This window comes from Myiozetetes cayanensis, unplaced genomic scaffold (assembly GCF_022539395.1).
Source record: "Myiozetetes cayanensis isolate MyiCay16 unplaced genomic scaffold, myiCay2020 scf2-11, whole genome shotgun sequence".
Taxonomy (NCBI): domain Eukaryota; kingdom Metazoa; phylum Chordata; class Aves; order Passeriformes; family Tyrannidae; genus Myiozetetes; species Myiozetetes cayanensis.
In genome coordinates this window covers 78,063,456-78,086,852 of record NW_026087411.1, presented here as the reverse complement: position 1 = coordinate 78,086,852, position 23,397 = coordinate 78,063,456, and the positions used below count along the sequence as shown (strand labels likewise).

The 23,397-nt window shown below is 41.6% G+C and overlaps 1 protein-coding gene across 6 annotated transcripts in view; it reads right to left on the bottom strand.

Moving 5' to 3' along the window:
* Nucleotides 1-23,397, bottom strand: part of BACH2 (BTB domain and CNC homolog 2) — a 188,446-nt gene that overhangs the window by 81,276 nt on the left and 83,773 nt on the right. For 4 of the 6 annotated variants that reach the window (XM_050316405.1, XM_050316404.1, XM_050316406.1 and 1 more), the window contains 2 exons: nucleotides 22,012-22,120; nucleotides 2,786-2,933 (listed from right to left, as the gene is read on the bottom strand). The gene's annotated coding sequence lies outside the window, so the exon portion shown is untranslated. The remainder of the gene's footprint in view (nucleotides 1-2,785; nucleotides 2,934-22,011; nucleotides 22,121-23,397) is intronic. The other 2 variants (XM_050316408.1, XM_050316407.1) reach the window with 1 other exon arrangement.

The following is a 23,397-nucleotide window of genomic DNA, read 5'->3' as shown; positions in this document are numbered from 1 at the left end:
AGAAATGTTCCTTTTTAGTATCTTGGCACATGCATCAGAACAGGTTTTTTCAATATGCTCCATCAGAACAAGGAAAGTATCTTCTGCTTTGAATTCAAACATCAGTAAGTACTATTTTTATAGAGATCAATCAGCAGGTTTTATATCAATCAGCATTCTAATAGTATTATAAAAACTAAATAATAAAGGAATGGGGGGAAGGCATACTTGTTTATGAAATACACTGTACCCTGGGAAAAGCAAGAACAACACAGTTGTTACAGCTGGGTCAACCTCGTGCAACTGCTCTTTCCAGCAGGGCTAATTAACAAGGGAAAGTTCACTTCTTTCTATGGAAATTGCTATAACAAGGTAATTGTTACAAGCAGAGTCTGTCATCAAAAATAGCCAGACAGTGGGAAACACTGAGAAATCAAATAAGCAATCGGCAGCTTGCCCTCGCATCTGCCTGTGCTGGCACAGATCCGCACACACAACGGGTGCCACCGTGGCTAACAACCTGTGAGGTGATGCTTGTGTTTTCTAGGAGTTAGAGCACACAGCATGTTTTAAAAATTATCCATACCAGACAACCACAGTTAAAAGAGAAAGAAAAACAAAGGAAAAAAAAGATAAGGGAAGCACATATTTGGTGATGTCTCCTATATCCTTACACTGGTTTTCAAGTTCATTTAGTCGTCAGACCCAATTTTACTGTTGGAAATGGAGATGTCTGATTATTTGCAGCACAATAAGAATCAAGACAAAACTTCCTATGCACTTCTTGGAATGAGAGAGAGGGTTTTTTTCCCCATTTATGTCTACTCAATTTCTGGCTGCTTTTTCAAGTCCCTAGGAAGGATGATATTTTTAAAGTTTGTTTCTCTGGAAGTGTTTTTAATAGTGAATTTACAAGATGCCTAATGATAAGCTTTTCAAACATCATGAGAAAAGCCTGCAAAAAATTGTGAATAAGGCTTCCAAACCTCATGGGAATAGTGCTAAGTAGGACTAATGAACAACAAGTTATTTCTGCCTGCCTAGCTGTTACAACTCATATTTTCAAGTTTTCTTCCCTTAAGACAAGCACTAAAAACAAATTTCAAGCCAGATCCAAAATCTTCCCGTAGTCAGATGATTCCTGCTATTGGGGATTTGATTAATAACTGCACCATATACTGCCAAGCCCATAAGGAAATGGCAACACTCTCCCTTTTTCGGAACACAAAATTAAACCCACACCTTGTAAGGCCTCTTTGACAGTGGATTACTACCCAGACTTTCTCCACTGCCTACTTCATATTATTTTTGCTTATACTCACCATACCAGAAAAAAATTTTCCTTCTCTTTAAAACACCATCCTCCTTTTGCAATAGACTTTTCTTGTTTTAAATAAATATTCTAGTGTCCCATAAGCAAATAAAGCACCTCAAATGAAGGTATATCTCTAATGTAAATGCTTCAGTTTCAAAACACTTATAGTTTTTCAGAAGTAGTATTACAAATCAGTTCCAAAGACTGAAAGTGGTGTTACTAAGCATTCAAGAAAACTGACCAGCAAGGAGTGCTGTGGTCAGCTTCACTGCCCTGTTCTGATTAAACTGCATCGTATGAATTTGTTACTGCCATGAACGAACAAGGCCCCTTGTGCCACGCTGTGAATCATAATTCTGTATTATCTTCTTTTGCCAAGCTGCTCTACACCACCATCTCAAAGATAAAAACCTCTTAACCACAAGGAGATTTGGTTTTGTTCTAAAAAGCAATGAAATCAGGTTGTGCTCAAGCCTTGTCCTGAACTTGGCAGCTGTGGGGTATCCCACCCTCCAGACAGCACAGATCACCACATCCATGCCATCCTTATAATGGTGCAGAAGCTTCTTCCACCTCAGACACAGAATTAGGGTTAGAACTGCTGACAAATTACAAGGGGTCAAACGAACTTCTCTCCTCTAGAACAGCCCACCAATTCCATGCCAGGCTGATGCTATGCAAGGTTTCAGAGGAGGACTTAGCCATCATGGGATGGGAGATGAAATATATGCACAGCACCACGGTTGCTCCCCATCTTGAGAGAAAAATCAAAGCACAACATGCACTGGGAACTATGACCCAGACTGAGGAGACAGGAAGGAGTCTGCAGTCCCCTCAATCTCCTCTGGCCCTAGGAGATCTGTGCACAGCTCTGTCCACCTTCCTACAAATGAAATTAGGTGGAGCACCTAATTCCGCCTGGAAGGAGGCGAAGGTGTCAATGAAGCTGCTATTGATGCTTACAGAGCCTTTTGGGGCAGCAGGTTGAAAGAGGAAGCAGCATCAGGGCTCCTCCGAGGGAAGTACTCTGGGAACCCCAAAGGAGAAGGATATTGATTTTATTATGGGAGAAATACAGGGATGCCTGCAATCCTGCTGGGCAAATGATGGCCTCCAAACTCATGTGGAGCACGTGCAGCTTTGGAACAGCACACAAGGTAGGTCTACACACACTTAGCCGGTTGCAGAGAAAAAGTGCAGTTAGAGCAACGGGGTGAAGAGAGCTATTTTAAGAACTTCTATGGTTTACTGTCGTAGCAGAACACTTAGAAAAGCCTTCAAAATGACAATCATTATCTACGTTAAAAAGACAAGTAACTACTCCAATAACAATTTATTCACCACCTAATGTTTGCAGTTGAATTACAGCTTTTACAGTGTTTTTATCAAATGTGATATTTACTGCCTCCACCTTGACTCCTCAAGACCTTTTTTTCTCTTTTTTCTTTAATTTTTTTCTTCAAATAGAAAGGAATTGAAATCATGACTTACATGTAACTTTTCTAGGTTCTGTGCTGGCTAAAATGTTCTCACGATGCAGGGAAGAGGATCAACGGAGAAATTAAGAGGCTGCAGCAATCCATTAAGTGACCCTCCAAAGTTCTGTAGGGCAATGTTCGGGCAACTCAGTTGTAGCAACCTAAAATAAAATAAAGTCAGGCATTAAAAAAAATCAAGCACTGAATCTCCACAAATCCCTCTTTGTTTTTTCCTTTTAATTCTAAAAAAAACCTCGTTGCGATGCCTTTTTTTTTTTTTTTAAACACAGAAGGTCTTTATGTCAAACATGACAATTAGATTATGCCCATTACATACCTCCTCCAACCTTTAAGCAACAAAGACTGTTTACCTTGCATTTGTATAGTGCCCAGACATATTAGGCCCCTGAGAAAAACTGCAGAACAGATAAACTAACACTTCTGTGACCTACCAGATCATACCACAGGTATGTGCATACTTATGCATACACACTAAGGAATTCTTTACTGTGAGGGTGGTGAGGCAGTGGAACAGGCTGGCCAGAGAAGCTGTGGGTGCCCCATCCCTGTAAGGGTTCAAGGCCAGTCTGGATGGGGCTTTGAGCAACCTGGTCTAGTGGAAGGTGCCCCTGCCCATGGCAGGGGGATTGGAAACAGATAAGCTTTAAAGCTCAACCTAAACCTCCCTGTGGTTCTATGAAACTGCACATCACACCAGAAAGGTGTTCTAACAAAACCAGCAAAATTATCAAGCAGACTTTAAGTAATAATTAATACTGGCTTTGATTTTATCAAACATGAAATATTTTACTTTGTTTCTGCTTTTTCTCGGGAACTTCAGAGAAGAAACACCATTAGCGTAGTTTGGTATCCCTGGGTTAATGCAATGTGTGTCATATTCCTCCAGCCACCCTAAAGCAAAGCTACCTGTCATGCCATGTCAAAAGAAAACTGGAGAGAGAATAAAGTGTTCATCTGCCCACAGCAAATTCACTGTGCTGCCACAACAGTGCCAGGGGCTCAGGGCTCAGTCCCTGGAGGGGGATGAGGCACTCCAGGATGGGGAGAGCTGGTGAGAGCAGGGCTGGGGCCAGGGGTCTGGAAGGGGAGGGTTAACCTCCCAGCACCCGAGTCCTGGCATCACTGCACAGCCCAGATCCCACACAACACACAATCCCAATCCCAGACTCCGGAAAAGGCTTCCCCCATCTATCAAGGAAGCGGTCACAGTCTGAAGTAGTTGCGGAGGAAATACTTGTGGAAGGAGAAGTAATTATTTTTAAGCTGCAGGGGCTTTCAAGTTGCCAGCACCCAACACTTTACTGTTTTCCTGGTAAAAAACATTTGAATGCTTAAGTACTATTTACGTGAGTAAAGTTGGCAAATGGGAGTGGAAAGGAAGATGGTTTTCTTTTGAACAGAAGGGGACAGCAGCAGAACAAGCAGTGGCATGTGTCTATCTTAACAGGATCACTGCAAAGGCTGTGTCTGCAGAATTACCACAAACTAAAGCTAGATGAAGGGGGATAAACCCCAAAAGTTTAGTTTGGTTTTTTTTCTGTTGCTGTTTTTTGTTTGTTTGTTTTTGTTTTGTTTTTTAAAAACTACAATTATTTTTCTAAAACTTGCAAAATTAACTCTTCAGTAAAAGTTCTGGTTTCTCAAGAGATGTCTACTATGTCTATTTACGATAATGCTTATTTATGACTCCATAAAAAAGTAAAAAAATAACAAAAACCAGTGCAAATGAGGGAAATTTGGTTGTTGTATTTTCTATGCTGTTCCTGGTAAAAAAGTTCAATATTTTCTGAGCACTGATCCTACAGCATTCTACTCCAAGCTTTGCAGAGAATTGGTTCACTTACAAAAAGCAAGTTATTTCTTCTGGATGGCACCCTCCTAGATGATTTACCAACAGATGCTCAAAATAGTGCAATCTTTAAGGAAAACCTAATTGGGTACTTGAAAAGACTCATGAGGCTATGCTAGAAACACAATGCTTACGTCTCTTCAGTTTATATAGTTTTCTCCAGTTGGGTATAACGTTCATTGTCAGACTGTAAGAGTGCCAAATATTTATGGTCACAAATATACATTATCTAAATTGCCTATAAAACTAAAAATATAAACTCTGTTCAGTCATAAATCACTAGTAGAACAAAAATAACTGTTGCTTACTCAATGGCCAAAGGAATGAAACCAAGGAGGGCTCTATGTTTTCAAGGACAAGTTAGTTTTCTGAGCAAAAATTGCACTTGGCCCAGCATATCAGAAGGAAAGGAGAATAAACAGAACTGGGCAACAGGAAAACAGAAAAAAAAAAAAGTTGGGGGGAAGAGAAGACTTTCAGCACCACTGAAGCTTTTCTGAGAAGGGCTGATTGATGTTCACTGCTGTAGAAAGCATGAGGCTGCATCCCAAACATTTCATTCCCTTCTGCAAATGTCTCACTCTATATCTCGCCCCATGTTCCCCAGATATTCTTGCCCTATGCGCGATGATCCAGCCAGCATCAGGTTTTACACATGATCTAAAAGACTAAAGCAGGAATCTCTCTGCCCAGGGGTCAGCTTAGGGTAGAATGAAACCTAACCCCCGCCTATGCTCAACACGACGGCTTCTTCATGCTTTCCATTCAATAAAGGACTTTCTGAAACAGGCAAATTATTAAAGGCAAAACTGTTGTTACAGCTGCAAACTTAAAGCAATCCATGAAAATTGAGCTTATATGAAATGAAGAGCCAACGGTGCATCTACTGAAGGGGAGTTTCAGCAGTTTAACATGCTGACTGGCCAGGTTTAGGGCAGTGGGAAGAGCTGGATCTTATGCAGGGTAAGATGCACTCTCTGCTTCAAGGTTTGCTCACATCAAGGTCTCAGCACTCAGCACAGACCTGCACGTGTGGGCCATCAGTTACAGGATCACGAGAGGCCACAAAATCATTATTCTATGTCAATCTGAAGACCCAGCTCCTAGAGTCTTGGAGGTTGCAAGAAAACCTCATATTTATTTTAAAAACAAGCATTTGCCTTAACACCATGCAGAGAAATCTAGAAAAGTAACATTACTTCAAACTGGACATTATAAATTTTTCTGGTCTTTTTAAACTTACATTGTTTAACAACCCCTTGCACATTTTTGAACCTTTCTTCCTTTCTGATGGCTTCCAGTACTGCTTGGCAGCTGAAATCAGCATTAAGAAATGTAAATGTAAAGGAAGACACACCAGACACTCAAACTGGCAGAAGAATGCATGAAGTTGAAAAGCCTCTACTTCAATAAGACATCTTCCAGTTTGGATTACTGTTATATGGAGAGAATGTTTCAAAGAGAGGGTTTGTTTTTAATAGGGCTTTATTGCTTAAGAGGAGGAAAACTGCTAAGCTCTTCTGTTTGCAATGAACAAACCAAGAAAGGTGAGAAGAGCACAATGAATATGCCTGGGTATTGCTCTGGTTATCATGAAAGATGTTTCAGACACAGAAATTTGTGTAGTCCTGCTCAAGAAAACTGGAGAAGCTGGCTGAACAGAGACAGAGGTGAGCAACAAATACACAGTGTTTATCCCAATGTTCACTAAAGGCGGGTAAGATTAGGGCTAAGTAAAGTGAACCCATACAACAAGAGAAGCCAGTGAGCTTCTCTCAGATGTGGACAGGAGAAAACATAAAATTTAAGGAAGGCTGCACACCTGTAAGCAGAGAGAAGTGAGCACAGGTGTGCAAACAGAGCTGGTGTTTTCTGAAGCGGTGCCTCCTTTGGTGGAGTGCAATGATGTTTCTTAAACAAATGTGTGCAGAAATTGGTCCCAGTGAATTCAAGGATCCTGGTTTGTTACATGCAATACTATCACAGATTACCAAACGTATTTTCTTTACATTTTGTGAGTTTTTGAGTGAAGCTGAAGAATATTTCTTTCTATTTGAAATAGCTTCATTGGAACATTTGTAACTTGCAACTGCTTGAAGGGTCGCCTGAGGCTGAGAAGGCATTTGCAGTGCTCCTGACATCTAGTGTGTGATCTCTCCCTGAAATCTGTAAACTAAACCCAAGATGACATCAATACCTATTTCAGAAAAGACACATGGTCTGCTTCACCCTCAGTGCATTTAATTTTCTCATAATAACCATCTTGGTTATTCCAAAGGGAAGGCACCTGCTCATCCATCACTCCTGCTTGTGCCCACAAGCACCGTTTACCCTTGGGCAGCCAAAACCAGGAGCTGGGAGGGCACAGCAGCTTCTTCCCTGGTGCCCAGAGGTGGGATGCAGAAGGCCAGCACAACCAAGGATGTATAGACCAGAAACAGGGAGGTACCCATACCAGGACTGTGAGGACCAGTTCTGCAGTGGTCCCTATCTGGGTGAGCTGTGTTGACAGTCAGAGATGAGATTGAGTTGTTCCCTCAGATAATGGCAAAACAACACAAGGAACCAGTCTGGTTAGAAACCATGACTGAAGTCATCAGGAGAAGTATCAAGGCAACCATCTCTGACTGACTGCAGATGTAGGCACCTACTGCTGCCCTGTGCTGGCCAGGGAAGTGCTCAAAGGTCTGCAAACTGGGTTTTCCCAAGCTACACTAAACCAAACCAATTAGGCTTAAACAAAAAACCCTCAGAGGAGCTCGGGGATGTGCATAGGGGGAATTTTCCACCCCTCCTTCTCCTCTGGTTGCAGTTAGCTCTGTGACACACCAACCAGGATGGGCTAGGAGATGTCTTTAGTTCAAGAGTATCGCCATGGGAACTTGTAAATCTTTTTATGTAAAACCTGAATTACTTTCTCATTGGAATATACTTGACTTAAAGTCACCAACGAAAACATTTTATCTTGGGGGTATGACTCATGAAAGAATGGCTAGGTGTGAAAGGAAAGTTAATATATGCTGTGAGAAAGACCATTCCCCGAACAACAACATTAGCACATGATATGAGTATTTATACCCCACGCAGTAAAACCGATAGACAGCAAAAGTCATAGCCTAATACTTTGTGTCACATCTGATGAAAATTCAGATATCTGGCTTATTTCTCCTTAAGGGCTGGAGAACTTGGTTAACACGCATGCAAACAGGAGAAAATGAGATGGTTCAGTGACAAGGATGAAACTGCTGTCCCTGAGCCTGTCATCTTGGAAGATGATACTTATCTTGGAAGATAAGGATGCTTCCCAGGGCAGCACAGAATGATGCAGCTCACTGGGTTTATTCTCCAAGACTCCTGCCCCAACACATGTGAACCATGAGAACGCACCCCTGGCCCTGCCATGCTGAAAGGATATTCCAGTGTTGAATGATTATCACAGTCAGACTTTAACTGCTGACTGCTTTTAAAAAATGCAAATTGCAAAAAACAGTTAACATACAGAATGAAAGAACGGGCCACAGTCAACCACAAAAACTTCCCATAAGGTTCAGCATGTGGGAAACAGATAAGTAAATGCTGTGAAAGATGAACAATATTTAAGTATTAACACAAATGTTTATTTTGGGAAGGTTTATCTGGCATTTCTACCGGTTTTCCTCCAAGCTTTAATACAAAAATAACTATGTCTAACTGCAACTGGGAGAGATGGCAGCAGCTCAACATTGCTCCCTTTTTAACTCTGTACTCAGAAGAAAACTCTACTGTCTTACAACATCGCACAAACTAATTTTCAGGTGATTCAGGGTGAAGTCAGCCATGCAGTTCAGAAAGTTCCATCACTGGTCTCATTTTCATCAGCCTGTGAAATGAGGACATATATGTGCAACACGAGGGCAGGAGAAATACAACTTTTCTCCAAGCTATACAGCTGGCCCCCCAAGTTATAGCACAAAGTGAGGAAATTATCCTTTAGCTCACATAAATCCTGGATGCAACAGCTGCACATCCAACTGTGAAGAGGGAGCCTGTGCCGATGGATGTATGCAGCTACTGTGAGTCTGCACAAGCTGTGGTGGGGCTGAGAATGCATCTCCCATGAAGGAGCTTTTTCAATGCAAACACTGCATCTCCCATGAAGGAGCTGCCTCTTAGCTTCTCTGTCTTCACCCTCGCCCCAAGCAGGGGAAAGTCAAAAGACCTGAAAACGTTTTGTGGGTAATCTTCAGTGGTTGTTAGAAATATAAAAAGAGAAAGGCAGAATGCTGGTGGGAAAGAGCTTCAAAAATACATTCCGTCTTTGGTGAACTAAAGTCTGTTTAACAAAAAAAGCCAGAGAGGCCACGCACAGTAATGCTGAGAAAAAGGAAATGGTACTTCATTTTAGCCAGAGTCATAAATCTTACCAGCGGCAAAACGGCGAGTAGGGGAATTTTTATACACAGATAATTAGTTGTGATCTGATATCAGGTTTACTGTTCTCTGCACTCCGTGTGTGTAACATGTACTCAACCTGCAAGACACCGCTGAGGTTCTGGCTGCTGCTGGCTTCACCAGAAGGCATGCAGCTGAAACTCACAGAAACCCTTATGGAAAAAAAAAAGGTGAAAATGAAGATGGATCTCTGTGCTCCACAGAAGTTTTCCTGAGGTGAATCCAGAAGGATTCTTTCAATGGGGAAAATGCACCACACTTATAAAACCACATTCCTCTTCCACAGGAGAGATAGACCAACAGGACACTTTATGCCACCATTAGCATCCTCATCTTCTGGGCTACAGAGACCACTCACAGATCCTGCAGAGCTGGCAGATGCTTCAAGAAAAAGGTTTATTCACTGCAGTGAGAAACAAAATGTGGAAAATTACCAGCCAGAAGCAGCTGTGAAGATGCTTCACAAGGACCTAATTCAACTGGACTTTGTCAACTGTCTCCATCTGTGTTGGGAACAAGGCAGCCCATCTGTCAGTGCTCATTCCTTGACAACCTTCTCTGTTTCAGAGAACAGCCAAGGACTTCCACTAGCAACTGACATAAGCAAAGACTCCACCACATCTAATAGTCAGACCGCATTTCCAGCCAAAGAAAAGCCACTTTTCAGTTTCTAGATGAGAGGGCATTCTGGGCATATGTGCCAGAAGAACATGGGGCTTGCGAGGCACCAGCGAGTGCCCCAACACTTCTGATACCACCTTAGAACGAACCAATTTGGTCTAGATGAGGAGGTCTGGAAGCTTTCATCTCCAAAAGATGCCCAAGTTAGAAAACAGCTCACAGAGAACAGCAGTTTGAGGAGAGAGACCTTGATGAGAAGGAAAGCCCACCCTATTTGCATGAGGAGCTTTGAGGCTAGTGGACCCACAGGCTACCTCAGTGCTTCTACCTACTTTCTGCCCATTTTCTGTTTTCTCTTTCGTGCCCAACCTATTGCAGCAGGGCAGATACACCATATCGACTCGATAGCACTCCTCTGCTGATCCGAAATAGCTGGAGGCAGGTGGGGCTACAGGGCAGACCAGCTTGGTCTGCACAGGGTTAAGCAGCAGGTCTCTTGTCAGAGGCTCAGTTTGCTTGATACCGTATGTTAAACTGAAAGACCAATCTGTATTTACTGCGCTAAACTACAATTATGGGGTTTTTTTAATCATTCAGCCTAATGGTATGCAGCTGTCACAGAAATCTTTGAACACATCACTGGCTCTCTTTGAGCTGATTAACCAGATAAGGAACCATAGCCAAAAGACATGAAAGGATGAGTTCAAATTTCAAACTCTCAGCTGAGCAAAGAATTTCATTCAAAGGAATGTGAAAAATGGAGGGGGAGGAGGTTCACAATGCAAATGAAGGTTTTGTTTACTACTGATATAAACAGGTGAAATACCCGTTTTAGGAATCAATGGACCCAAGCCTCAAAGTAGCGATGACGAGTGTTACATCTGCCACACCAATCTGTGTGGATGCCAACATTTGTATTGTTTTTTTCAGACTGGAAATGATGGACTTTCTTCCACAGCTATGCTTCTTAGACTGAAGAAGCCTCCCTGCGATATTGAAGAGCTCCAAGGCCATAGCCCCTTCACCCAAATTGCTTCTGGTTCAGTGTGTTTCTTCAGATAGCGCAGCATTTATTTATTTTTTTAATTCAAGACAGTTTATTTGCTTTTATTTCTAGCATAATGTTTACTGTTCCAATCAGAAGATTCTGTAATCTCATCTAAATGTTTTATTATTAATTGCTGCACCCCACCCTTAGAAATTATCCTCGGGAGAGGTAAACATTTCAATATTCATGGTTAAAGCCATGAATATGCATTATTTATTTATATTTGTTTATTTAGGTAAACAGGATTTAAGAAAAATCACCAAACCACCTTCTCTTTGAAAGCAGCTCTACTTTACCAGCCTTGCCATGGGAATTGCAAGTCCCTTAAATACATCTATTACTTTGTCTTACTCCACCATTGTTTACACTGGTGGACCTCAGACCACACTACAGCTGCCAGGAAAGCAGTTCTTATGCCGTTTAAGGCTGTGTGACAAGTCCAAAGCATCCAGACTCGCTCTCAAGTATGAGCAGGAGATACCCAGATGCCAGCAGAGAGGAAAGATGTGCAATGAGGATCAGAATGCTGCTACCTATCACCCAATATGCTGATTTTTAAGTTTTTTTGCAGCAAGACCACCACTATTAATATGAAAACATTCATGAACTCCTTCTGGTCTCTCCCCCCAGAGGGCTATTTCCTTAAAAACAGAGGGGCTGTGACCACCACAGCCTCTCCATGCTAAGCTGGGGAGCAGCCAGATAGCCCCCTGTGCCATACATATATACACACACACACACATATATATATAAATATATATATATATATATATATATATAACCTATGCACTGGGTGACAAGCAGTTGAGTGACTCAGTTCTCCTGGTTTTCTTCCTCAGTATTACATTAACTCAAATATTACAACATCCCATCCTGCCTAATACTTCCACCACATTCCACTCCAAGCCATGACAGAATCAGGCAGCACCACAAGCAATGAGTCCGCTTACAGGGAATTCCATTTTTTAAACCAAAAAATTAAGACACATGAAGATAGTCCCGACACAGATGATCACCCAGCCTAAAGATCGCACCAGAGCTACAAGAGAGGAATCAAAATACGTCCCAAAGACAAAGGGATTTTCGCAGATCTACAATTGTTAAGTAAATAGATAAAACTGCGGTCTGGGCTTTGTTTCAGTTTTCAAAGCTAATTTCCGGCCACTGTTCAGAGAAATGCTTTGCATTTCCATTTCTGACTCACCCGCTTCAGCAAGTGCACTCGCTGGAATTACTAAGCATGGGATCTCATCAAAACACTTTGCCTTCTGAATCAAAGAGCTTTTCAGTTTTACTGATGTGAACTTATCTATAAATTTACCATGGTAACAACACTGGTGGTGTGCAGGTATGGTCTGGGTGTGCAATGCGATGTGTCAGAGGACCCTTCTTCCACAGAGTGCCCCACCAAAGCACAGGAATGCCTTCCAAATTCCACACAACCACTCAGACCGCAGCAATCTCTCGCATCCCCATCACAAAATGATGCACACTCCCAGAGACATGTTTAAATGTCAGGCATGAATGAAAAGCATTCCTGAAAAGAATCTGTTATGAAACCGAAATTCGGAGATCGCCGCAGTGCTGTGCCTAAGTTGAGTCATCAGTTCCCTTTACAGCCTAATAATTGACACTGCCTTGATCAGAATGACTGATCTGAATGTTGCTTTGTGTTTGTGTATTTTTGTTGGTTTTTTCTTTTCTTTTTTTTTTAATTAAAAAAATAGATTTCTTATGTAAACAAGCCGTCTGTCATCTTGCAGGAGTATTTGTATTCTTCAGATCATAGGAAACATCTGTCAAAACCAGATTTTGCTCTCCTCAGTCAACTCAATACAGTCTTAATCATACTGCAGTACAAACTAAAAACGTGTCTTGTTACGGAAAAAATACGCTGCCAACTCTCAGTGGAAGCACTGATTTTATTGCACTTTCTTGGGATTAAATGTTGCAAAGATTATTAAAGGAGTTCCCTCTTTCACCTGCGGGATCGATCCCCCAAAGGAAATCCTGGGAATTTAAGTGCTGTTTTTCTCCTCTCTTTGTGAGCTTCTCCAAAATTAAATATCTTCCAGGAAAAGATAGATGCGAGAAGAATCAAGGTTCAGTGAAACTTCAGAACATGCTGATTTCCCACCTTTTGACACTAGTACTTGGATAATGGAGTGATTCCCCTTCTGATGCTTTCAACAAACAAACACTCCCACGCCTCTGCATCCCACAGGTCACACCTCCCCAAAATGATTCATTAAGTATTTTCACATCTTCTAAACAGGGAAAGATCAAGTGAGGTTGCAACTGCCTCTAGTGGTGTTTTCTGAAGAAAAGGTGACACAAAACAGGGTGGTTGCTACTACCAGGATAAGGGTGATGTTAGACTGCCATATTGTGGGTCTTCTGCCAGGGAATCTGCCCTGGAATAGCAAAGTCATTATAACAGAATAAAAAATAAACCAACGGGAGAAACAGGTGTGAGACTTTAACAGGAAGAGCAGGCTACTCCATTAGCATGAAAATGAAGAGGAGGTGACTGGGGCAGGAGCATCAGGATCAATGGGTACCACCTAGGTGTCTGGGCTAGGACTGTACACAGAGCCCTGTTAAACGGATCAATAATTTACAGATTGAGGAGACAGCATTGGAAACATTTAATAGTGGATACATGGATCTTAATTAGAAGTCTGCCCCTAGATGGGTGAGAAATTAATGGCCATGTATATATGGCCATATATACTAGCTTTTATTCTTAGACCTAAACTGCTCCATTGAAACCATGTTGCTGATGCCCAATTTTTGTATTTGGTCCAGCAGTCCAGCCTGGCAGTGCAGACTGAGCACCCACTAGCAGCTGGAGTACATCAACAGTGCTGCTGGAGGCACAACTCTCAGCTTGTACCAGTAACTCATGGATTACACACCAAGCTGCTATTCTTAAAAACAAGGCACGGAGGTAGGAGAACCTTGATATACTTCGGAGAAGACAGAGGAGGACCCATCTAAACACTGAGTACTGAGAGTAATACAATGGTAGATTTTAAAACAAGAAGACAGGCAAAAGCCAAAGCTGTGGAGGAAAAGAAAAGATCAAACAAATGGCATGAAAAGGGAAAAGGAAATGATCTACTGGTTGAAGATGATGTTAGATTTTATTTTTCTAATTGTGGCAGGTAGTTGGACATGAAACTAATACTTAGTCGTATCTGCAAAATATTACTCTTTCAAATGTCAGAACTGGATATAAATGAAAGTCTTGCTTTTCAATGACAAAAAAATCTTCCCACAAGCAATTTACAAAGTTCTTTGAAATAAGAAATTACTGCAGAGCTACACTTATGAAACAGACCTATGACAACACTAAACAAGATGTAATCTTGACTATGATTTAGAAATAATGTCCAGAAGCATACAGCTTTAGGTCTGCTTGGCACAGAATCCAATGAGTATCATCAACCTTGCAACATTTTTGGGGACTCCCATATTTTTCTGAACAACACTTTTATCTCCTTCATGGATAGCCACACTCCCAAAATATGAGGTGAAACACTATTTTGACCATATTTGAGAAGAGACTGCACTTAGGTAGCACAGGGTTTATCTGCCAGATCTAAGACATAAAATGCTTTTCACCATGACTTTCTTTAACTCTTCGAAGTGTTATTATTCCAAGGTACAAGGGTGGCAATATGAAGACAGAGAAAACAGAGAAAAACTGAGTGGGAATTAAAAACACTTTGCACTCTCAAGCCAGCAAGCGAAAGAATCCTCTCTGGCTTCATGAGAGTGCTACCAATACTAACAAACCATTTGCTGACTGGCACTACATACCAGCAGGTTGTGCACACACATACATTAGTGGTTTGATGCATGCCAAGTGGACAGGTTTTGCAGTGCCCCTTGTACTTGCTTTTTTGTTAATTGTGCACCAACTTTTGAATGTCATGATGAAAAAGATAAAGGTGTGGGAAACAAAGCAAACCAGGATTCATCACCTCATAATATTAACCAAACAGCAAAGACCGTATTTCAAATGTCTATCTAGTTCTCCCTGACAGCTCAACTCAAATTGAACACTTAGACATGTCATGAATTTCTTCTTCAGCTTCATGTCACCTAAAACCAGAAGTTTAATATCAGTATTGTCACCATGCCAGTTAACTATTGCACAAAGCAACAGCAAGAACCAGCAATCATCAGGCCAGAAGCAAAGCCAACTCCATAACCAGAAGAAAAAGATTTATTTTCTCAGCAATCTCTTTTCTCTGCTCTTAAACTGTGACTGCAGCAGCTTCAGAGACATTCAGCACGATTCGCTCTCACTGCTTATTCCTGTAAGAAAGACGTTCTCTGCACTCAGTAATTACAGCTTCACTTTGCCACGTGAAAAGAGCCTCTTTTTACAGCTCTCATGACTTCTGGAGGTTTTGTTTTGTTTTGTTTTTAACTTGTACCACAAAACCTGCCTGTTCTGCCGTTATCTTGTTTTATTACTCCCTGTAGTCCTGGTATTTGTTTAAAATGATGTAAAAAATAGGCAGTTGCACAGAGAATGATTAGTACAGCATGTGCTGTAGCAAGCAATGTTATATATTTTATTGCTTATGAAGTCAGTGTACTGGAACCAGCCATGTCTGTTAGTTTGGTCTGAAAGTATGTTTTTCCTTTCCTGCTTGCAACAGGATAGTTGAAATTTGGAAGAAAGAATAGAGAAAGTAAGCATGGTGGTAGGTAAGCACTCCTAATGACAGAAGCTCACATTCAAATCAAGGGCTGTTGTTTGGGATATCTCTCTATGAAGAAAGAATAACAAAGTTTGTGCCTCACGTGTGTCAAAAGGACACTTGCCACACTGTCTGCTCAGCCATCATCTCAAATTATTCACTACCTGTGCCAGTGTTCTCATGCCACTGAAAAAGTCCGTACTTTTCCCTGAAGCTCTCCAAGTAAAAAAATTAAATCTAATGCTTTCCCGTTTGTTCAGAGTGATTACTGAAAAACTCGTAAACGATACCTGGGCAAAAAGGCTCCCCACACTTACAGCACACAGTTATAAAAGCCAGTGCATGATGGTCAGTGAATGTTTCTATATAGACATTGGCTTAACACAGCTTCCTACTTGGCAAACAGAGAGGAAATACCAAATAAATATTAGTTTTCCCGTATTTACTTCTACACTGGGTGAGGCAAGACAAAAAGATGTTTAGGCACTGAACTGATTTCAGGTCTTCTCCTCTGTGAATGATTTGGCCTGCAACATTATAGGGCTTTTAACCTCACATACCTCATGGATCCTATTATCATCACCATCATAATGAAACCAGACATAGCTTACTTCCCATTCCCCCAGCCCGACACCGGCGGGGCATGCAGAAATGAGAAAGTCACTGACGTAAAACTGACTGAAGGCGGCCACCCATTGTTTCATCCCCTTGGATTCATCTCCCCATGCCAAATGATGCCACCTCAAGCTGGTCCTGCCAATGTGCTGATCAAGCAGCAGTGTAACCCAAAGCACAAGGATCAGAAGACACCCAGCTCAGCTTGTCCACGGGAAAGGGGGAAAATGGTCCCTGTGTGTTTCTGCAATTCCTGTCGCTTTCAGCACAATCAGATTTTATTGATCTGTAATCCTAGATAAGTGTATTGAATCTTACAGCTGAAGTCAATTACACTCTGTTAAATAGCCTCCCTGATTTGCAGGACAAAAATCACTTTTTCTGTATAAAACAAAATTAGCTCAATAACTCATTACTTGTACCATGGGCACGTGGCTGAAACAGCAATGGACAACTAAAGGGTTGCTGTATTTTCAGGGATCAGTCCTTTAGAGCTGTAAGCAGCCTGAATTTCCAGTTTCATCAGCTGAGAAAAGGGACAATCACTGCAGGCAGAGAGGGGACATCCAATGTCAACAGCACCACATCTCAAACCATTCATGTTCTCTCATGGTCTTCAAGGGGCTCTGAGCTGACCAGCCTTGGAAGAAGTGAGACATTGCTTTTCCTGGATCAAGAACTCTTCATACTCAGAAGTCTGGACTAGACATAGCAGTCAACCCATAGCTTCACTGTGTCTCCAAGGGAGAAGTGGGCTCTTTATTTATCTCAAATGACAGTGACTCAACCAAAATCAATGGGCTTGCTTCTGGATCCACCAAGACTTCTGGAGAGCTCCTCTAAAACACAACCCTTCCACTGGCACTACCCATGCCTGCCTTCTGTCTTCTCATGCACTCTACATGGATGTTTATTCCTGGCCATGGCCAGAGGCAGGGCTGGTGGACCTCTGGTCTGCCCCTCATTCAGTACACAGGCTCAGAATTTAGACTGCTGCGTCGTGCCATCAAGCAGCATCCAAATGAGAAACCAGAACCACTTCAAACCAAACCATTTTATGAATGAGAAGAGAGGGAAAACGAGTGCAGTGAAATGGTGGGAAAAAATAAACAATAAAGTTAACTTGATGAGAGAGTTACTGAAGAAAATCCAACCTGCCCAAGACAAAGGTTTGGCTGCCATTCAGGAATAAGGAACTAGTAGAGGAGGGAAGATCTGGAAAGGAAAAGATACTTCTGTATCCTGACAAAAATGAGTCATGACAAAGAAGAAACTTCTTATGGCAGGGTCAGGACAAAGAGTATCAGTGGCAGAATGTGGTCCAGGTGAGTATGGATCTCAAGGTAAGGCTAAGGAAACGTTTCTGTGGCCACGGGAGGAGGACTTGAAATACATCAGGGATGGGAGGACTACACAGATCTTAAAGAGAAGGATTGCTAATTAACCTTGGCAGCTCAGTAAAAGTCAAGGGTCAGGTCAGTGGAAGGTTTATGAAAGCAATACTAAAAGAAAAGAGGAAGGCAGTAAAGAAGGTGGGTGGACAGGAAACAGCAAGAGCTGTTGTAGCAGAATCAAACAGAACATAAAGCATGGCTCTAGTCTGAATATGAGCCTGTCTGTACTTTCAAGATCTCATCCCTGTCAGGAGAAGAGCATTACTAATGTTTGGAGAAGGAAAAGAGTGTATGGGGCTCCACATGCTCTTCTCGGAGAAAAATAATCCCTGTAAGGGGTGAGTAAAGTTTAACTACCAACCCAAAGGAGATAAAAGGACACATCAAAAGGCACACGATCCATTGCTTCTGATTCCTTACAAATGAGTATTTGCCTATCAGGGACTGAGTGGAGGAGCAGAGGGGCTGAAGGCCAATGGTGGTGATGGGCTATGAGGACATCCTTAGAAGTCACGCTGTGCCAGCACACACTTTGCCAGGCATTCATGCGTGTGACATCCCACTGCCTTGTAACACCTTCCTCAGCTGCTAGGGTCACCTTTGGTAACCGGTTACTCTGACCAGCCTCAAGCACTCTTTGGTTTCTTTCTTACACACAACTGTATTTACATGTTAGGAGATCTCCACATAACTCGGAAGATGACAGAAGCCGTGTTTCTGATTCTGTTGGGTTGTGCAGGGTGCGCATGTTGAGCAGACAGGAACGACTCAAAGCCATAAGCAGACAGACTGAGAGGAGAAAGGTGAGAGACAGGGAATATTCCAAATGCCTGCTGCTGCACCGGGGCAGCCAAACTCCACAAGAAACAGGCCTGAAAGAGTTGGAAAGAAAAAAATCAACCCATTTTAGATCTGGAAATCATTTCCTCTACTCTTTAACATGGAAATGAAAGCAGCAATGGATGATTATCCCAGGCGAAGAAGCATACCCCTCTTGTTCTAGTCTCTGGGGCAGCTCCTCCCACAACAACATCCATGTCTTTCAGCAAGATCAGTAGGCTTTGCCCTCACAATGAATGTGAGGAAGGTTGGATATCAGGAGGAAGTTCTTTACAGAGAGAGTAACCAGACACTGGAATGGGCTGCCCAGGGAAGTGGTGGATTCTCCGTCCCTGGAGGTTTTTAAGATGAGACTGGATGTTGCACTGAGTGCCACGGTCTAGTAACCATGGCGGTGTTGCATCAAGGGTTGGACTTGATTATCTCAGAGGTCTTTTCCAACCCAGTTGATTCTATGATTCTATGATCTCCACTGCAAGTATGAGGAAGTCAGTCACAGACCTGATGAAGGAGGTTGGCCGAGAAGACACAGGAAACCTGTGACCAAGGCAGGGAACTGAACCCAGACCATGAGTTCCAGCTGGGTGCCCAGTCCAAGCTAGGTAGTTTACAGATCACCTCTTCTTCTGGGGCTTTGTGATTTAAGTTTGGTGGGGTTTACAGTGAACATTTTTTTTTTTCATTTGTCTAGTCACTACGTTTCATTTCACTTACACTTCTGCTTTGTGAAAGCTTTTTATTCTGCTTCAGTTTTGGCTAAAAAATCAACACAACTGAACATTAAACAGAATTTACCTTTCACTATTTGGTCTTTTCCCCCACCAACATCATCCTCTCCCTAGAGCTGAGTGTTAAGTGTCCTTTGTGCACCCTGTGCTCATGACTGTGGCTTCATCAAAACACATGAGTGATATTTAGAAGGAGATGTCTTATTCACAGCTTCACAGAATTACAGCAACTGCTTATGCAAACAGCAGCACTGTGAGGCAGCAGAGCAGATCTGGTGGGAAAACCAGAGAAAAGAGATGCACAAAAAAGGTAAGTTCCAAAGTGAATGTTCTGTGATGCTGCTATGCATCACGTTGACATGAGCAATCATCTGAAGAACAGCTACCAGTAAGCCACTGCATCAGACTGCCTAGGATATTTTACTGGGTTAGCTAATGAATCACTGGGAAAACGTGAGCAATGTGCTCACTGCCAGGGTAGTCGTCATGGTGGGTGAGAACAATGTCTCTTTCACTATCATCATGATCTGTGGTTTAATTGATATTTGAAAATTTTTTTAAGATTCTCTGTGAAAGGCACATAATACGTACTTTTAAGACAAAATTCTGTGGTATTATACTATTTTCAAGGAGGTGCAACAAGTCAAACCACTATTTCATGAAATAATTCACACTGTTTGAATCCTTCACAGAATGTCTCAAGATTTTGAAAGGGAAAAAATAACTCACTTCCACCTGTGTAAAAACTAACACAGTGAGAAAGAAAAAGACTCCAGACTTTTGTGAGAAAATGCTGCAAACCCACAAACTTTCAAACATCCCCAATATGCTATTTTCAGCTTATCTGGATGTGGTCCAAACTATCCACAGCTAACCAAGGTGCATCAGTAGATTGTCATCATTCCACTCCCACCACAGGCTTTTTGTGCCCACTGTGCATCCAAGGCTTTCAAGCCCTACAAAATAACATAGGACTTTTATGCTTAAATCAGCTGAGCAGCTGCAAAAATAACTCCGTAAAAATATTGAATACTTCGTCCCACTCAGCAGCTGGAAAAACAATTACTGAATGAAAAATTCAGTGTTTGATATTACTTAATAGTTGGGGAAAAACTATTTGTGAATCATAATTAACGTTTATTTAACCATTTAAAAGCACAAATCTACTGTTTGAGGCTTCATGGAGAGCCAATATGTGGCCTTCTGGCACCATTAAACAGACTAATACAGTTAAATTGGAAGGACATGAGGCAGAAAACCAGAAGTGAATCCTTCAAGGAACTGGTACAACTGAGATTGCCTCAGCAGCATGCACTCCAACCTAAACAACTCTGTTTCTATGACTTTAAATGATTTTATCATTCTGTGAAATTAATGGTGGCTTGGGTCAGGACATAAGTTCCAGAAGCAGACAGACCATTTACAGGCATGATACTAAAAACAAATATTATACCTTGTTCTAAATTTCTAATTAGAAAACCATTAGAATTTAGACTTTTTGAAGTCCTAATTTCCCCCAAGCAATTCCCTCACTTGTTCTCTGCCAATCTGTGATAGCTGAAATGCCCCGCCATTGACAGCAACTGGGTCCTTTTTCCATCTCCTTCACCTTCACCCATGCAGAACTGGGCTCAGCACCTCATGGGTCCAGCAGGCACAGAGCAAGGACAAAACAGCAGTTATTGCATCTGGCAGATAACTGCTGGCAGAGCTGAGCCAAAGAATTTTGTCCAGCACAACCCCACCTGGAGAGAGACCACAGCTGACCAAAAAGAACAAAGACGTGCAAAGAAAAAGCCTATTGCAAAAATCGACGTAACCACTGCATTTGAAGGACTTGCTGATGAGATTATGGGATTAGCATATATATATATATATATATAAATAACCTAGTTTATGTACAGTAAATGTCACCTGTAGGGAATATTTTGCAAGGTGCTGAGGAGTGTGAGCAGCCTGCATAATATGATTAACTAAGTGATTTGAACTCTAAGTCACTAACTCTCCCACCATTGCTATCTTAAGCGACCATGTTATCAGAGGCCATTTCAAGGAAAATGCACTTATGTCATAAATATTTCTCATATTATACTTCTCGTAACCTGCAGCAACAGAAAAATGAAGGCAATATAAAAAGAAATAAAAGATATAAAATTTCAGGTCACAAATATCCCCAAATGGATTATTTCAAAAGGAACTGTTTAAATAACATGATGAGGTTTTCTTGGTGTACATCTTGAAGTTTTCTAGGATGACGCCATTAATTCTAAATGCAAACACGTTCTAAATGTCATACTCAATGCAATTGGCTTGTAATATGAAATAGGGCCCTTTTCATTGAGACTCACTCATCACTAGGATGATCTCGATAATCCTTCTGAGTCCCTTTCCAAATCAGAATACTCTACGATTCCATGATCATGGAAACAAGATGCAGCTGACAAATTCACCTCCATTCACAGTCTGCTGAGGTTCCCTAGCCATATACCCGGCATGTCCAAAGAGACAAATCAGTGCTCTTTTTGGATCAGAAAGGGCAACTAGTCCTGGACCATTTCAAACTGAGTTAGGCAGATTATAGTTTACGAAAATCTCCACAAAACATTCGTGGAGGGATACACCAGCATAACTAAAATGCTGAAGTGTAAAAATGCAGGCAGGGATGAACACTCAAAAAACCATGTATGCCATAGAGTTAATGACAAAACAGATCAACATGTATTTGGCCAAATTTCTTCGTAGGCTTACATGTAGCTGTGTGTTATTGTAAGTGTTCAAGTACTATGCTGGGGAGTTTTAGAACAAGTCAGCAAAAAGCCTTTAAGGGGCTTTAGCTCTGTGCTTCAAACTCCCACATGCACTGCTAGTGTCTATTAGACGTTAAACTATGAAATTATAAGAAACAACCAAAACATCTCGAAACCACCCCAAAACTGAAGAAACCATTTGATGCTGCTTTTGCAAAAATACTTACTTACAACACAGTCCTGGAAGCAATTTCCAAGCAAGCCAACTGCTGCTCTAGGCAGTTGAGTGGATGGTGTGGCTCAGCTCTTTCATACAGGCAGCACCTACGGTTATATCTAGAAAAGGAAAGATAACAAAAATTCTTTATGAGCAAATACACAAATAAAGTAAAATCTTTACAACTATAACATGGTTAAAACTAGCCTCAGTAGGTCTCAATAAAGTTCTATTACCACGCTTCATGTGTGCTGCCTGCTCACAGGAACAAGCCCCAAGATGCAGCCCAAGCCAACCTACGGTGTATAAGCTAAGAGCAACTGTGCTTGAGAAAAAAGCCCCACACCGAGTGTATCAAAGCAGCAAACAAATGAGCGCAGTTGTTTTTCTCATCTAGTTCTACTTAAAACATTTGCAGGAAACACAAGATGAATTAGCGCCAAAAAAATGTAGGTGATTTCAGCAAGGCCAGGAATTCCAGGCACCAACTTCTATTTTCTCTCTCTTGAGTGGGTGTTCACTTGTAAGTTGTAGACATGCTAGCAATTCAACAACTGAGCGAATTAACGTTCAACTTAACAGTCATTGTTAGGTTGGGAGGTTATTACTGCTTGTTCTGCTAAAGTGACAGGTTTAAATTGGTTTGCATCTGAAAAGTTGTTTTCTACAATACATATTCCCTGTCTTTTTGTACCAAATAATTTTCTTCCGTCATGTCGACTCCTATTGTAAAAACCAACAATGCCAGTTCCACCACAGCAGCTGGGATAGGCAAGGAGAAACAGCAAAGTGACAGGTGAGAAGGAGAGACCACTCATCACCCATCATTTCTCTTCAGGCTGCCATTTTGGTTTTTTTCCAGGTATTTTATGTGGTTGATTCAAGACTTTTCAACAAAGGACCATGCTTGCATTTGCAGGACACGTTCTGTTTTTAAAGCAAAGAAAGGCAAAACACAGGAGCAAAGAGAGGGCTTTACTTTATTGAGCCATGGAGTCTGAGAAAGATGTTTGCTATCAGGCACTGCTTGGTGCACAGGATGAAGAGTTGTGATTTCCCAACTTTGCAGGTGATTATTATTAATGGAAAAAACAAGTTTTTAAGGTTGAGCTGACTGGTAGAGAGGAAAAAAAACATACCACCACATGTCGAATTTTTGCAGACTCAGATCCATTTTGTACTAGTAAACGAGCTTGCATCCTTCCCTCCCTCGTGGCTTTTTTTTATTTTAGGGTAGCTCACAAGCTGCTGACAACTCACACTGTACTAAGAGCTGTTCACACTGCACAAAGTGTTTACCACTCACAACTGATGCTAAAAATTAATTTACAGTACCGCTACAGCAAGCTTTGACAAATTGTCATGTGTTGACACAGTCATAAGTTGTTGGTTAAAA